We start from the raw sequence: 15029 nt of genomic DNA on the forward strand, positions 1-15029 counted from the left end.
TTAATGAGATGGCCACAAACCAATTACCAATGAATTGCTAAAGAAAATATTTAAAATTTAAATCGTGAGTTAAGTTTCTTCCCTTGTGCTCCTCTTGTTTGGAAACATCGAGTCATTCAGAGGATTTGTTCAATAGGACATTATTGAGTTATTGTAATTAAGTGACCTTTTGTATAATTGTCAAAGGACAATATTTGTAGGGAGTCCATTGCATTGTTGCAATCCAAAATGCTTTGACTGGTTAACGCTAATTTTGTTTTCAAATTGCCAATAGATTCATTAACAAATTGCCCTTTCTCTTAAATCACATATCACCTTCCTGCACTAATAAATCAATGTACTGATAAATTCTACAAATGTAAGGTATAACTGCTCTTCTATAAATTTGGCTAACATATTTGTACACGTATCATATATTTAACATATATCTCTCTATTGCAATTGTAATATTTGCATCGATGCACATAAAATAACAAAATGACAGCATACTTTGTCATGAAGAGGCTCTCAATAACAGGAGTGGAGCAGTGAAAGAGAGACTCCAAACTCCTTTCGGTGAAGAGGAAAACATCTTCACAGCTCTATGGGACCCCACTCCCTGTTATTGTGCAGGCCAATTTTGAAGACATATTTTGTTTTACTTTATTCATCTACATCTCTCAAATTGGCCATTTTGAAGATGTGTAAATGGGAATAACAGTTCTAAAAAAAATTCAAGAAAAGTGTTTTTTTTGCTTTCAATTGGTCAGTACGATTACCGTAGTGGTTAGCACAATTCTATTACAGCGCTAGTGACCCACTGTCTTTCAGGAGTTTGTACGTTCTCCCTGTGACCTGCATGAGATTTCCTTGGATGCCCCAGTCTCCTTTCCTCGAAAACATAGAGGGTTGGCAAGTTAATTGGTGTAACTGAGAGGAACATGTTTTAATGGCAAGAATGGGCTTATATTGTGCTGTATCGTTTAAAAGAATTCTGCATTTTGAATCAAGTAAATACTTCAGGACTTTCCAATTCAGAGATTTAGTTAATTAGATACGGCTGAGTTGAACCACATTAAAAAAAAATACATCCTATTGAATTCATTTTGATCCTTACACTCTGAATACATAATCAATTGTTGATTTAGGAATGCTATGACTGTTTACTAATCCTCTTGTGTAGATATTATTAAAAACCATCAAGCATGTGGAAAACAAATTGGTCCATATAATCAGGGGAAAGTAAGTCCAAAACAACAACTAGAATTAGAAGACACACAGGAGGCTGTGGACGCTGGAATCTGAAGGTAATCCGAGGAACTCAGCAGACCATGCAGCATCTGTGGTAGAAAAAGTATTGCCATCCAATAAATGTGAACCAGACTGTGACTGAATTTCTAGTATCTCAATGTAATAAGATTACTTTGTCATAATTATTTAATGAAAATTCCATAATTGAGGCAACAATAAGGCAGTGTTTCAGAATCAGAATTTATTTTCATGAACATTTCATGAAATTTGTTTTTTTGTGATAGCATTACACAGTGCAAATATTAATATAAAATTACATTTAAAAATAAAGAAAGAAAGGTAAGAGTCAGTGAGGTAGTGTCTGGGGCTCGTTCAGTAATCTGATGCAGAGGGGAAGAAGTTGTCCTTGTGCCACTGGGTGTTCATCTTCAGGCTCCTGCATCTCCTTCCCGATAGTAGCAGAAGGCACAGTCTGAGTGGTGAGGGTCCTTGAGGATAGAGGCTGTTTTCTTAAGACATCCTTTCTTGAAGACACCCTCAATGGAGTGGTGACACTGCCCACGATGCCACTGACTGAGTTCACAACTCACTGTAGTTTTTTTTTGTCTTGTGCGTTGCAACCTCCGTACCAAAATGGTGCAACTGGTAAGAATACTTTCCATGGCACAATTTGCAATAGTCCCAATGAAGTATAGCCGCTGGCAAGCCTTCTTCATGATTGCATCGACATGGGTATCCCAGGACAGATCTTCAGAGATGTCGACACCCAGGAAGTTAACCAGGAACTGGTTCTTCCACTGCTGACCTCTTGATGAGGACTGGTTTGTGTTCTCCTGATTTCCCTTTCCTGAAGTCCACAATCATGTCCTTGCTTTAGCTCGTGTTGAGTGCAAGATTGTTGTTGTGCACAACTAAACGAGCTGATCGATCTCCCTCCTGTACGCTTCCTCATTGTCATCTGTGATTCTGCTGTGGTGTCATTGGCATATTTATAGGTGGCATTTAAATTATGCCTCGCCACACAGTCACGGGTGAACAGTGAGTAGAGCAGTGGGCTTGAGGTGTGCCTGTCTTGATTATCAGTGAGAGGAAATGTTATTTCTGATTCGTACTGACTGTGGTCTTCCAATGAAGAAGTCAAGGATCCAGCTGCAGCAGGGGGTTTAGGAGCTTGTTGACCAGCACTGAGGGTATGATAATGTTAAAAGCTGAGCTGTAGTCAATGAAGAGTAGCCTGATGTATGTGTTACTTTAGTCTAGGTGATAAAGAGCCATTGATAGATATTGCATTTGTTGTGGAGCGATTGTGACAGCAGGCAAATTGTCTGGGTCCAGATCTTAGGTATGCATTCATTCTGGCATGACCAACCTCTTAAATCATTTTATCATCATAGATGTGAGGGCTACTGGGCCAATAGTCATTGAGGGAGCTCACCCTGCTCTTCATGGGCTCTGGGATAATCAATGCCCTTTTGAAGCAGGTGGAAGCCTCCGAATGAATGCCTATGAACCCTCCGGCCAGTTAGCACAGAATAGATGCAGGAATGTGGAGCAAAAAGAAACCGCTGGAGGTATCCAATGGGTCAGCCAGCATCTGTCAGAGAACAGGAATTATTTGCGGCTAGAAGATGATTGGTGGAATGAGGAGCGATGATGGTGTGTGTGTGTGTGTGTGTGTGTGTGTGTGTGTGTGTGTGTGTGTGTGTGTGTGTGTGTCTCTCTCTCTCTACGTGTGTGTCTCTCTCTACGTGTGTGTGTGTCTCTCTCTACGTGTGTGTGTGTGTGTGTGTGTGTGTGTGTGTGTGTGTGTGTGTGTAGTAAAATCTGTTCTCTGAAATTCAGGCAACCGGCAGCCTCGAGCAACTGGCAAAACATTCACGGGAAATAAACAGGCAAAAATTAATTGTAATTTGAAATTTATGCCCCCTAGTGGTTAGTTTGCTAATCACATCACATAATCTATAGCAACCGGCAAGTACATTTATACCGAAGATTTTACTGTATGTGTGTGTGTGTGTACGTACATTTTTTTCTTCTAGCATACATTGGGCCTCACTTTGGAAGAAGAGAAGATAGACAAGTTAGTGTAGGAATGGGAAGGGGGTTTTGAAAGGACGTGTAACCGGAGACTCAGAATGACCAGCAACAAAAATAAATGTTGGCGTTGTCAATGTTGTTCACACCTTGGGACAAATAAATATTAAGAATTTATCAGCATATATCTGTCAACATTTTAAGTTCAGGTTGATGGCAAAAAAAAGCACATTAGAGCATATGTCCAGAACTCTGAGGAGTTCAATTGAGTTTGAAAGAAATTTCACCTGAAAACTAGATAGATAGGATTATACTAACGCATGTAATTGTGCTATTGAAGTTAATTCCTCTCTGTGGCTATATTGCATTAGTGTCTCTCACATTATTTAGTGCTTGAGTCATTTTGTTTTGTTATAGGAGTAATGGAACAACAAGTTGTATTTCTCATCATTAACATATCATTTAGCAATAAAATGATTAATTTCTATAGATATTTCCGTAAAACTTCACCAAAGTCAAATCTAACAGACATTAGACTTGCTCTCACACAATTACTATGTGTAAGTAGCTATTTGTATCACCTTTTTCATGCTGGTCATTTTGGTGTTCAGAAGTAATTTTATATTATCTGCAATATTTGTTTTTTATCAGCTAGAACATGATGTTGCCAAAGTGATGTAGGTTTGTTTACTTCAGAAGCTACTAATGAAATGGATCCTTAATTTAGAAGATGATTGCTTTGGTGTGTACTCAGTGGATGAATGACAAAACAGGTGACCACACTAAAAATGAATTTGCACTCAGACTAAGTACTAGAAAAAAAACCATTTGGTCAAGAGTGAAAATTGTCAGTTGTAAGTGAGAAAAGAAAGAAGAAAAATAGCATTGGAGATGAGAGGAAAGCTTAGGGTAGACCTGTATGGGTTAAACAAAAGCATCATGCAAACTCACCCAATATGCATTTGGTTTCTCAGTGTCGAGGGATAAGGACCAAGGGTCAAGGAGATTCAATGGAGAGTAGGCTTCTTGCCAGGACACAGGGGCCAACGGCTTTTGACAGCTTTGGAAAATCGGGACTAGGGCCCAGTGGAGAGCAGGCAGCCGAGATGTGGGCCTCAAGCTCCATGTTCAGAGCCACAGACAACGTCAGAGGAGATGGCGTGTGTGATGATGTAATGGGGCAGGGTCATCCTCAGCCATTTGCTTTCTGCCTTGCCTTCTTTTCCTCTCATTCTTTGCAAAACACCGCTGAAGCACGATGACTCTTTGCTCACCTTTGAATGGGAGGCAAGAGAAAGCTTTTCACCGTATCTGGTGCATGTGACAATAATAAATAATACATTTAAATCTCATCCTCGATGGTATCATGAACATAATGCATGAATACAATGCATTAAACTGGGAGATGTGAAAGTGAATTGCTGCTTCATCTGGCTGGTGACTAATGGTCCTTGGATGTGAGCTGGGAAGAAAATAAATATTACCCATCTCATGGCATAGCCTTGAGATTCATTCCCCATTTACAATAAATGAACCTGCCTGGCATTGTTAGTGAATGGTACTCTGCCAGTACCGCATTACATTGATGTGTTTGGAGAGCATGTGTAAAACTATTGGCAGGGAAGAAATTTCTGGCATTGATTGCTAAGCACGTTTATTGAGGCATTTTTTTTTTTAACTCAGAATGAGGTTGACATAGAAATTATAGAAAGCAGGTATAGTGAACTAAAGTTAGGACCCCCCCCCACCCCTCACCTCATCCTTTCTTTGCCCATTCGTTTATGTGCCAAATTGGTTCTATGAATTAAAACAGGAGGTAAATGGTGGTGAATAGAATGGAAGTTGGGGTGGACAACCATCCAGCAAACATTGAACTTGCAAAAGTCCTGGAGTACTCATGGACAAAACCTCTCTGTTTAGAATTGTGAAGAAATATAGTGGTGATTATGTTGTGGGGGCTATTCTATAAGCCGACAACTGTTTTTTTTATATAAACACAGGGGATGGTGCATCTACGGAATGAGCTGCCGGAAGCTATAGGGGTGGGTATGTGGATGAAGTTTAATGAGACAGAAAACTGGTTGTAATCCCAAATGTTATCCTAATTGTAAGTGATCCATCAATCCTCTCTTCTCAGTCAAGCTGAATTTTACCTCTTGCTTTTTAAAATTTCACCCTTTCAAATTCCTCTGAAGTAGTATAAAATTGTGTGAATTTTAATTTAATTTAAATTTAGACATACAGCATGGAAACAGGCCATTCCAGTCCATGAGCCCCATGCTGCCCAATTACACCCAATTGACCTACAACTCCTGTACGTTTTGAAAGGTGGGAGGAAATCGGTGTGCCCGGAGGAAACCCACGCAGACACAGGGAGAACACAAAAATTCCTTGTAGACAGCACCAGTTTCGAACCCAGTCACTGGCACTTTAACTGCGTTGCGCCTACCGCTACGCTAATCTTGCCACCCTCAATTAAAACATATAATATTTCCAATTGATTGCACTAAAGGGTTTTGCAGATTTTCCTGACAGAAGTTGGTCGGTCCACCTGGAAACCCCTGCTTTTCATGTAATCTTTCTATTCCTATGTAGGTGTGCCCAGGACATCAAGCTCCTCTAGTACTCACTAGGTTTTTGACAACTATGTATGGTCTTTCTAGTTTAAATTGATGTTGATTAATACATCAAACACATTAATTAATTAACAACAATATTAATACATTAATACATCTTGATTTATGCTTATGCTGGGACGGTTGCAGATACCCAAGGACAGTGGAGAGGGCCAGGATGTGTGTTGTCTGGCAATGACCACCTCGCTGATAGGATTCCACTGGCCACGATTTCTCAGAAATCATGTGACTTATAAGAATTAGGGGAACCAAAACTGTAAAAATACCTGAGGGGAGGGGGAACATGTCTCTGTGATTGCTCCATGAAATCATGCCACATGTAGACGGACATTGCGTAGTTTAATGCTGATGGGATAATGTTTGCCACTTAGGAGGAGATTGTTTTGTGATTGGTTGATGTCAGATAGTGTTGGGGCATATAAAACCCATGCAGTTGAATGTCCCGGGAGCTCCTCGATCCTCTATGGAGGCAAATGACTTCCCATAAGTTTGTGTATCAGATAAAGGGAATTGGCTGAAGAAGAAGGGGTTCAAATCCCACCCTGTCTGTAAGGAGTTTGTATGTTCTGCCCTTATCTAAGTGGGTTTTCCCCAGGGGATCCGGTTTCCTCCCACCATTCAAAGTGTACCGGGGTTGTAGGTCAATTGGGCGTAATTGGGCAGCATGGACTTGTGGGCCAAAATGGCCTGTAACTGCACTGCATGACTGCATTAAACAAAGAAAAGTCCAAGAGAGTCGACTGCTGATTGAGATCTCACCCCATTACCTGGATGATCCTTCACATATGCCCCAGGGTTAGTACAGCAAAGCACCAATAATGAGGAATTTGTCTGTTGAATCTGTGCCACCTTACTCACTTATTACAGCAGAGAAGAAGGCTATTGAGCCCAGTGCTTTCAGTAGAGCATCCCAAATGCTTTCATCCACCTTTCCTTTTCTTCTGTAGTCCTTATTCTTTCTCACATGCCCTTTAATTCAGCTTTAGTTCTTTTGCCAGATGAGGGTTAATTTACAACAGCCAATTAACCAATCAGAACATTCAAGATTATTTTGTTGTCACGTAGTAAAATAGAAAATGTGATAGTACATGGAATTTCCTTTAGTCTACCGTAAGGCAGACAAAGATTTGCCATCAGCAGAAATTGCCGGTGCCCCTTCACCAGAAAAAGAGAAGCAGAAGCGAGTCCCTTCAGAGTGACTGAGTGTTCGTGGATTCGCCTCCTGTGCTCCCGCAGTCTCTGCAGCTCAGCCTCAGAGCCCCTTGTGGGTCTGCTGCAAAGGTCAGTGTCCCATGGGTCAATCTCCTCTCCTTTTCACATGTTCCACTTCACCGGTCTCTGCAACCCCTCATGGCTGCTGCTATATTTTAAAATAAATCATTATCTGCTCCTTTAACAGGCTGTTTAAAGCCTGATTAGAACTGATGGCAGTAGGATTGGGCAGTTGGACCCCATGGTATGCTGGCCTTCATTATCATGGGGGGGTCGGGGGCGTTGAGACTTCACTCCTTGCTCTCGACAGCACTGCCGTTCCAGCTGATCCTGTGGCACTCTCATTTTTTTTCCATATTTGTGACGTAGGAAGACACTGGATCCCCTGGACATAATACATGATGTCACTGGGAAAATATGCAAATTTAACACTGAAGATCAACATTTGTCCTGGACCCTGGGGTAGCAGTAAACCATTGGTCTAGGCATCAGCCAGGTTTGCAAGAGTTCATTGCCTTTATTCCTCCATTGGGGATTTGGAGCTGGAAGATATTTTAAAGATATTTATATTTTTTTAATTGTTAACTTACAGTGTGTACGCTAATTACTTTTTTAATGTTTTTTTGTAACAGACATTCAGAAATATGGAGCCCTTTGCACTTTGGACAGTTGGCTAAACTCGTGGGTGTGGTTTACCTAGCTGTCATTGTATTTCAGCATTTTCTAGGGCAGGGTTGCACAGACCTTGATGAAGGGCTCAAGCCCGAAACGTTGGTTATGTACTTTTATCTTTGCTATATAAAGGACATTGTTTGACCAGATGAGTTTCTCCAGTATTTTTACTTCAACCACGGTGTCTACAGATTTTCGTGTTTTACCTTCTTGCACAGACACCTTGAACATCCAGCCATTGGTGCGCTGTGCTGCCCGTGCCACTGTTCCTGGCACTATTTTCATGGAGAAAGTGTCACTCGGAGCATTACTGAAGGGTGATCTCCGTGGATTGTCGATGAGCATGGGCGACCCTCCAGCCTTGGAAAATCTCGACATGAATTAAACATTGATCTCCTGGATCCTTTGCCTGTTCATGAAGCTTGTGTTTTCCATTCTCTAATATGCTTTTCTTGTTCTCTCTTCAAAGCTGAGCAACACCCAGGACAAATGATTCGCCCTCTAATCTCTCTCTTAAATCAATAGAACCCTCTAGAGCTTATATTTCTGTGCCAATGCATATTTGAAATATTGATGAAAGAGTGTTGGAGAGAGATGTGTTGGTGACAGTATCCAGCATGAAGCTACTGGGGTTGTGACATATCTGTAAAAAGAACAGAAGGGCGCATGATAAGTCAGTGCATATAGTTAGACATGTTACTGCCACTGTGCAAATAGTGCATGATCTAAAAGATCCATATCCAGTATAATTATAGAATCTTGGACCATTCTCCATTTCTCTGCTGGAACTTTTGACACCAATGTTATGCATAGTTTCCCAGCACTGGTGATAGTCATTTTTCAAGACTCCCTTTTCCCATCTGTGCCTTGTGAGATCTGCCAAATTTGGCAGGATAATGCAAGTCATTAACCTGAATGATTAACTCTATTTCTTCCTCCACAAACACGGCATGACCCGCTGGTTATTTCCCCAGCATTCTGTTTATATTTCAGAACTCCAGCCTCCATGTCTTCTGCTTTCTGACAAATGCCATGCTCGATGTTTCATGATTTAATGCATGTCTGAGGCACGCTTGTTTAAGCTACAGTTCTCACCAGGTTCTCCTCGCGCTGCAGCCTCTGAGCAATGGGTTCTCTGTCAACATCATTTCAAATGCTCTTATTAATTGTGGACTTCAGAGGAACAGAGGGTAGAGGGACCCGGGAGAACAGAGGGATCTTGGAGTCCAAATCCACAGATCTCACAAGTTTTCCATGCAGGCCGATAGGGTAGTTAAGAAGCTCGATAGTATGCTGGCCTTCATTAATCAGGGGATTGTCTTCAAGAGTCGAGAGGTAATATTGCAGCTCTGTGAAACTCTGTTTAGACCACACTTGTGTTTATTTCTGGTTATCTCGTTACAGGAAGGATGTAGAAGCTATGGAGAGGGTGCAGAGGAGATTTGCCAGGATGTTGCCTGGATTGGAGAATTTCCCTTAGGAGGCAAGGTTATCAGAGCTCGGGCTTTTCTCTTTGTAGCGAAGAAGGATGAGAGAAGACTTAATAGTGATCTACAAGATAACAGATGACTTAATAGTGATCTACAAGATAACAAAAGACATAGATAAGGTAAGCAGCCAGCACCTTTTCCAAAGGGTGAGAATAGCAAACACCAGAGGACATCTGTACAAAGCAATGGGAGGCAAGTTTAGGGGAGACATCAAGAATAAGTTTTTTTTAGTAGTGGGTGTCTGGAATGCATTGCCGGGGTGGTGCTGGAGGCTGGTACAATAGAGACCATTTAATAGGCTCTTAGATAGGCACCTGGATGAAAGAAAAATAGAGGGTTTTGAGGTGAAAAAGTTCAGTTTTAGGAGTAGATTTATACAGATTGGCATAACATCATGGGCCAAAACACCTGCCCTATGCTGTAGTGGTCTGTTTTATGTTCTATATCACCCACTCTCCTTCATAGAGATAGTGGAGAGCACAGAATTCTTAGGTGTGCACATAATAGATGACCTATCCTGGACTCACAACACCTCCACTTTTGTCAGGAAGGCGCAGGAGCATCAACAACACTTCTGAAGGTGGTTGAGGAGGGCAAGGCTACATCTTGACAATGATTTACAGGAGCACATTGAGAGTCTGGCTGCACCATCGTGGGGATGGTAGCTGCAAAGCATGGGACCCGGAAGTCAATATAGAGGATCCTTAAAAAGGCCAAGAAAATCACGAAGGTCTCCCTTTCCTTGAAAGATTTTGTTCATCGTGAATAGAGCTCACAGAATTATTGAGGACCCTATCCAACCATCATACAGGATCTTTGATGTACTACCATCAAAAAGGAGGTACAGGAGAATCAACATGAAACACGAAAGTCTGCAGACACTGTGATTGTCGTAAAAACTCGACGAAATGCTAGATGGTCTCAGCTGGTCTTTTCAGCATCCATAGAAAGCAAAGATATATTGCTGATGTTTCAAGCCTGAGTTGCTCTTCAAGGAATATCAAAATCCTGTAACCGAGTTATTTTACATTTTTTTTTATGTATAGATATGTGATTGTTGTGTACAGTGCATTGTGTGTGTACGTGCCTACACTATGGTCTGGAGAAACATTGTTTCATATATGTACAGTTAAACAAAGTTGAACTTGAAGGTGTTGGACTGCTTCTCTCATGTTGAATACCTGGAATGATTGATTGTCCCATTGATGCTGCCTCAATGCCTGCATGACCAGTTAAAGAATTTTTAAAATTATATTTGTCTCCATCTTTCAGATTAGCAAATTGCTCAGATTTGTTTTCTTTCTCAATATGGATTCTCTGCTATCATTTGAAATGAAGTTCCATTTTTGTTCATGTACTTAATATCGATTCATAGGATTGTACAGCATGGAAACCGGGGCTGGGAAGCTTGAATTATAGGTGTCTGGATGAGCTTGGACTTTTCTCCCTGGAGTGGAGAAGGCAAAGGCCAGGGGGACCTTATGGGAGTTCATAAAATAAAGAAGCGCATAGATAATGTAAATAGTCAATGCCTTTTACCCAAAATAAGCAAATCTGAAACGAAAGGGTATAGATTTAAGGTAAGAGGAAAAAAGGAATGTGAAAAGCATCAGGGCATATTTCTATATGCTGGGCATATAGTATAAGCAGCCAGAGAAAGTGGTAGAAGTGGGGACAATGGTGACATGAATAGGGATGGTTGAGAGGGATATGGTTTGAATGTAAGGAAATGGGACTAGCTTGTTTGGCATGGACAAGTTGGTTGGAAAACTATAGGAGTGGAATTAGACCATCTGGCCCATCAAGTCTCTTCTGGATTTGAGCCATGGATGATGTATTTTCCCTCTCAACCCATTTAGAACATAGAACAATACAGCACAGTCCCATTGGCCCTCTGTTTTGCCGACCCATATATTCCTTCCTAAAAAAAGAAAAAAATATATGAAACCCTTCCTAACCCATAACCCTCTATTTTTCTTTCATCCATGTGTCTGTCTAAGAGTCTCTTAAATGCCTCTGGGAAGTCAATCCAGGCACCAGTAACTCTCTGTGTAAAAAAACTTACCCTTGATATCTCCCCTAAACTTCCCTCTTTTAACTTTGTACACATGTTCTCTGTTGTTTGCTGTTCCTGCCCTGAGAAACAGGTGCTGGCTGCCCACCCCATCTATGCCTCTCATAATCTCGTAGACCTCTACCAAGTCTCTTTTCTTCCTTCTACACTCCAAAGGGAAAATTCCCAGCTCTGCTAACCTTACCTCAGAAGACTTGTTTTCCAATCCAAGTAACGTCCTGGTAAATCTACTCGGCACCCTCTCCCTAGATCCCACATCCTTCATATAATCCTTTGTAGGTGACCAGAACTGAATATAATACTCTAAGTGTGGTCTTACCAGAGATTTGTAGAGTTGCAACACGGCCTCTCTGCTCCTGAACTCAATCACCCTATTAATGAAGCCCTGAATCCCATAGGCCTTCTTAACTCAATCTGTGCAGTGATCTTGAATAATGTATGGATTTGAACCCCAAGGCCCCTCTGTTCATCCACACTTTTAAGTACCGACCATTAACCCTGTATTCAGCTTTCTGGCTTGCCCTTCCAAAATGCATTACTTCCCACATATCTGAATTGAAATCCATCTGTCATTTTTCTGCCCAACTCTGCATCCTGTTTGTATCCTCTTGTAACCTTCGACAACCTTCAGATATTAGTCTTATCTTCCAGCACTTGGTCCATTGCCTTCTGTAACTAATGATTCATGTATCTAGGCTCTTCTTAAATGAACTCAGCGACCCAGCTTCAGCCACTCTCTCAGGCAATGCATTCCAGGTGCTAACCACTCTCTTCTGAGAAAGGTCACCTCCACCGTTCTTATCCCTTCCCATAATATAATAATATATACGGTTTGCACATAGTTTGATATCAGAAAATGTTGGGACTTTCAAACAAACTGAATTTTCTCCATTCTCAGCTCTGATGCAGGGAAGGACTCAACCCAAATGCCCTTTCCCTCCACAGATGCTGCTTCACCTGCTAAATTTCAGTCATTTGTTGATTTTTTAACCAAAAAAATGGCAAGGGCTTGAAGTTAGTCATCTCTTCCTTAAGTTTGTCTTTAACAGCTCTCAAATTTATTTTCAGATTGATGGCCATCAACCTGAACATTAACTCCATTTCTCTTTGTGACTCGTTGAATATTTCAGGTATTTTCTACTTAATAATTTATCCAAATTAACTTGTTCCATCAATATCATCCAGGGACCACGATGAAATTTATCAGTCTATGTTATTAAAGGAATCAGCAAAGTACCTTATAGGTCCTACGTGAATTGTTTGCAGTAATACACTCAGTACAGTAATATCCCTGATATCCAGCATCTATGGGGATTGAAACATGCTGGATAGGTGAATTTGCCAGTTGCTTGAGGCTGCTGGTTGTTTGAATTCTGGATAACGGGGGTTTAACTGTACTTGGATAAGCATAATAAAATCCAGCTGTATTAGTGAATGCTCTTTTCCAGCTCATTAAATTGTTTGTTTGTGTCATATAAGCTATCAGATTGAATACGAGGTTGCCCCACTGTTGCTTGCAGTGTCTTGGAACCACATATAGGTGTGTGTCCTTTAGAATGAGAATTCACTGTGGGTGCATCTCAGGCCCACTTACTACAGTATCCCAGCCTGATGGCAATCCCAATACCTGTCCCCATTTTCATACCAATAACGCTCACCATTCAATCACAATTCCACTCCAGTGTTAGCAGCCAACTTGTCCATGCTGACCAAGGTACTTATCTGAGCTAGTTCAATTTGCCTGTATTGGGTTCAAATCCTGGGCCTTTGCACCCCCCTCTGCAACTGTATCCTTGACTTCCTCATTGGAAGACCATAAACAGTATGAATTGGAACAATGTCTCCTCCTTACTGACTATCAACATAAGCACACCTCAAGGATGCATGCTTAGCCCACTGCTCTACTCACTATACACCCATGACTGTGTGGCCAGGCACAATTCCAATAATATCTACAAATTTGCGATGACACCGCAGTTATCAGCAAAATCACAGAAGCCAATGAGTAAGTGTATAGGAGGGAGATATACAAGCTCATTGAGTGGTGTCACATCAACAAGCTGCACTCAACATTAGAAAAACCAAGGAGCTGATTGTGGACTTCAGGAAAAAAATCAGAACATGAGTCAGTCCTCTTTGATGGCTTAGAACTTCAATTTCTGGAGCCTCCATGTCAATGAAAACATGAAGAAGGCTCACCAGTGGCTATACTTTGTGAGGCGTTTGAAGAGATCTGGTATGTCACTGAAGACTCTCAAGAACTTCTCCAGGTGTGCCATGGAGAACATTCTGGCTAGTTGCATCCCTGGCTGCTTTGGAGGTGCCAACCCTCATGATGAGAAAAAAAACTTCAGAGGGTTATTAACTCAGCCAACAACATCACAGGCACCAGACTTCAATCCATCAAGAGCATCTACAAGAGGCAGTTTCTTAAGAAAGCAGCCTTTGTCCTCAAAAACTCTCACCACCCAGGCCATGCCCTCTTCACTCTGGTACCATTGTACAGCAACCTAAAGGTGAGCACTTAGCAGTACTTCCTGAAAAATCAATGAACCAAAGATACTGCCTTATTTTTTGTGTATTTTTTTTAATAAATATTTGCACTGTGAATGCTGCCACAAAATAATAAATCTTGTGACTTGTTCATGACAATAAATTCTGGTTCTCATTTCCCTTTCAACATTTCCTATCCATGTAGCTGTTCAAATGCCTTTTAAATGTTTGAAGTGCACTTACCTCTCCCTCGTCCATTGGTAGCTTCTTCTATTTTCCTTTTTTAAAAAAGCTGCCTCTGATGTGCTTTTCAAAAATGCCTCACTTTATAACTGAAGGCCTCCAGTCCTGGCAACATCCTCGTGAATCTCTTCTGTACTCCTCCCAGTTGAATTACACCATTGGGCATTTGCAGAGGGGAAGAATAAATGTCATGATCGTTAATGGTGCAAGGACTGTTCTAAAGTGCAGATGGCAAGGTGTAGAATTCCACAGCAATGGGTCTTGGGACAAGACCTGTGTTGATCCTCTGTACATTGTTCGCTAATAGGTCTTACGAGCTTTGGACAACTTCCTCTATATTTATCTTCTTTCCTGACATGATAAAGTGGAGAATTACTTAGAACACCAGAGTTGCTATGAGGCAGCTGTGCTACTGGCAGATTGAGCTCAACTTCTCACATAGTGGATCTCAATTCTTCAGAAGTGTTGAAGACATGGAATGGTTCAATTAGTTCTTAAAGTCACCCCAGTGTCACAGTCAGGTCAAATGATTCAAAATTTTAACAGTTCTTCATCTATTATTTACATTTTGTTCACAGCTGATACCCGACCACATACATACAATTATAGAGAGAAGTGTCCTTGGGCATTTCATGAGTAGCTTCATAAACCAAAGCTTCTATGTCATTTGTAGATTTTGCCATTGTACTAATCTGGGTTCATGAGGACCAATGAAACTTCCTTGCTTTCTCACTTTTAATTGATTAAGAAATGTCACAGCTAAATTTGTAAGAAAATGTTATAAAACTAAGCAATAAAAGTATTAATTTCACTCCATACCATCTACCATTAGTTAATTACTGAATAACCATCTTAAATCTTCCTTCAAGTATATATTCACTTTATATGCCATATTTGACAACATACAAGACCCACTTTTTTGCCCCAAAATGGCTCAGAAATATC

General features: G+C 41.0%; 1 protein-coding gene across 1 annotated transcript in view; it reads right to left on the bottom strand.

Moving 5' to 3' along the window:
- LOC138746180 (amphoterin-induced protein 2-like) overlaps nucleotides 1-15029 on the bottom strand; it is a 159624-nt gene that overhangs the window by 60166 nt on the left and 84429 nt on the right. The window contains exon 3 of the mRNA XM_069904155.1: nucleotides 6759-8427. The gene's annotated coding sequence lies outside the window, so the exon portion shown is untranslated. The remainder of the gene's footprint in view (nucleotides 1-6758; nucleotides 8428-15029) is intronic.

Source organism: Narcine bancroftii, chromosome 11, assembly GCF_036971445.1.
Source record: "Narcine bancroftii isolate sNarBan1 chromosome 11, sNarBan1.hap1, whole genome shotgun sequence".
Classification (NCBI taxonomy): Eukaryota; Metazoa; Chordata; class Chondrichthyes; order Torpediniformes; family Narcinidae; genus Narcine; species Narcine bancroftii.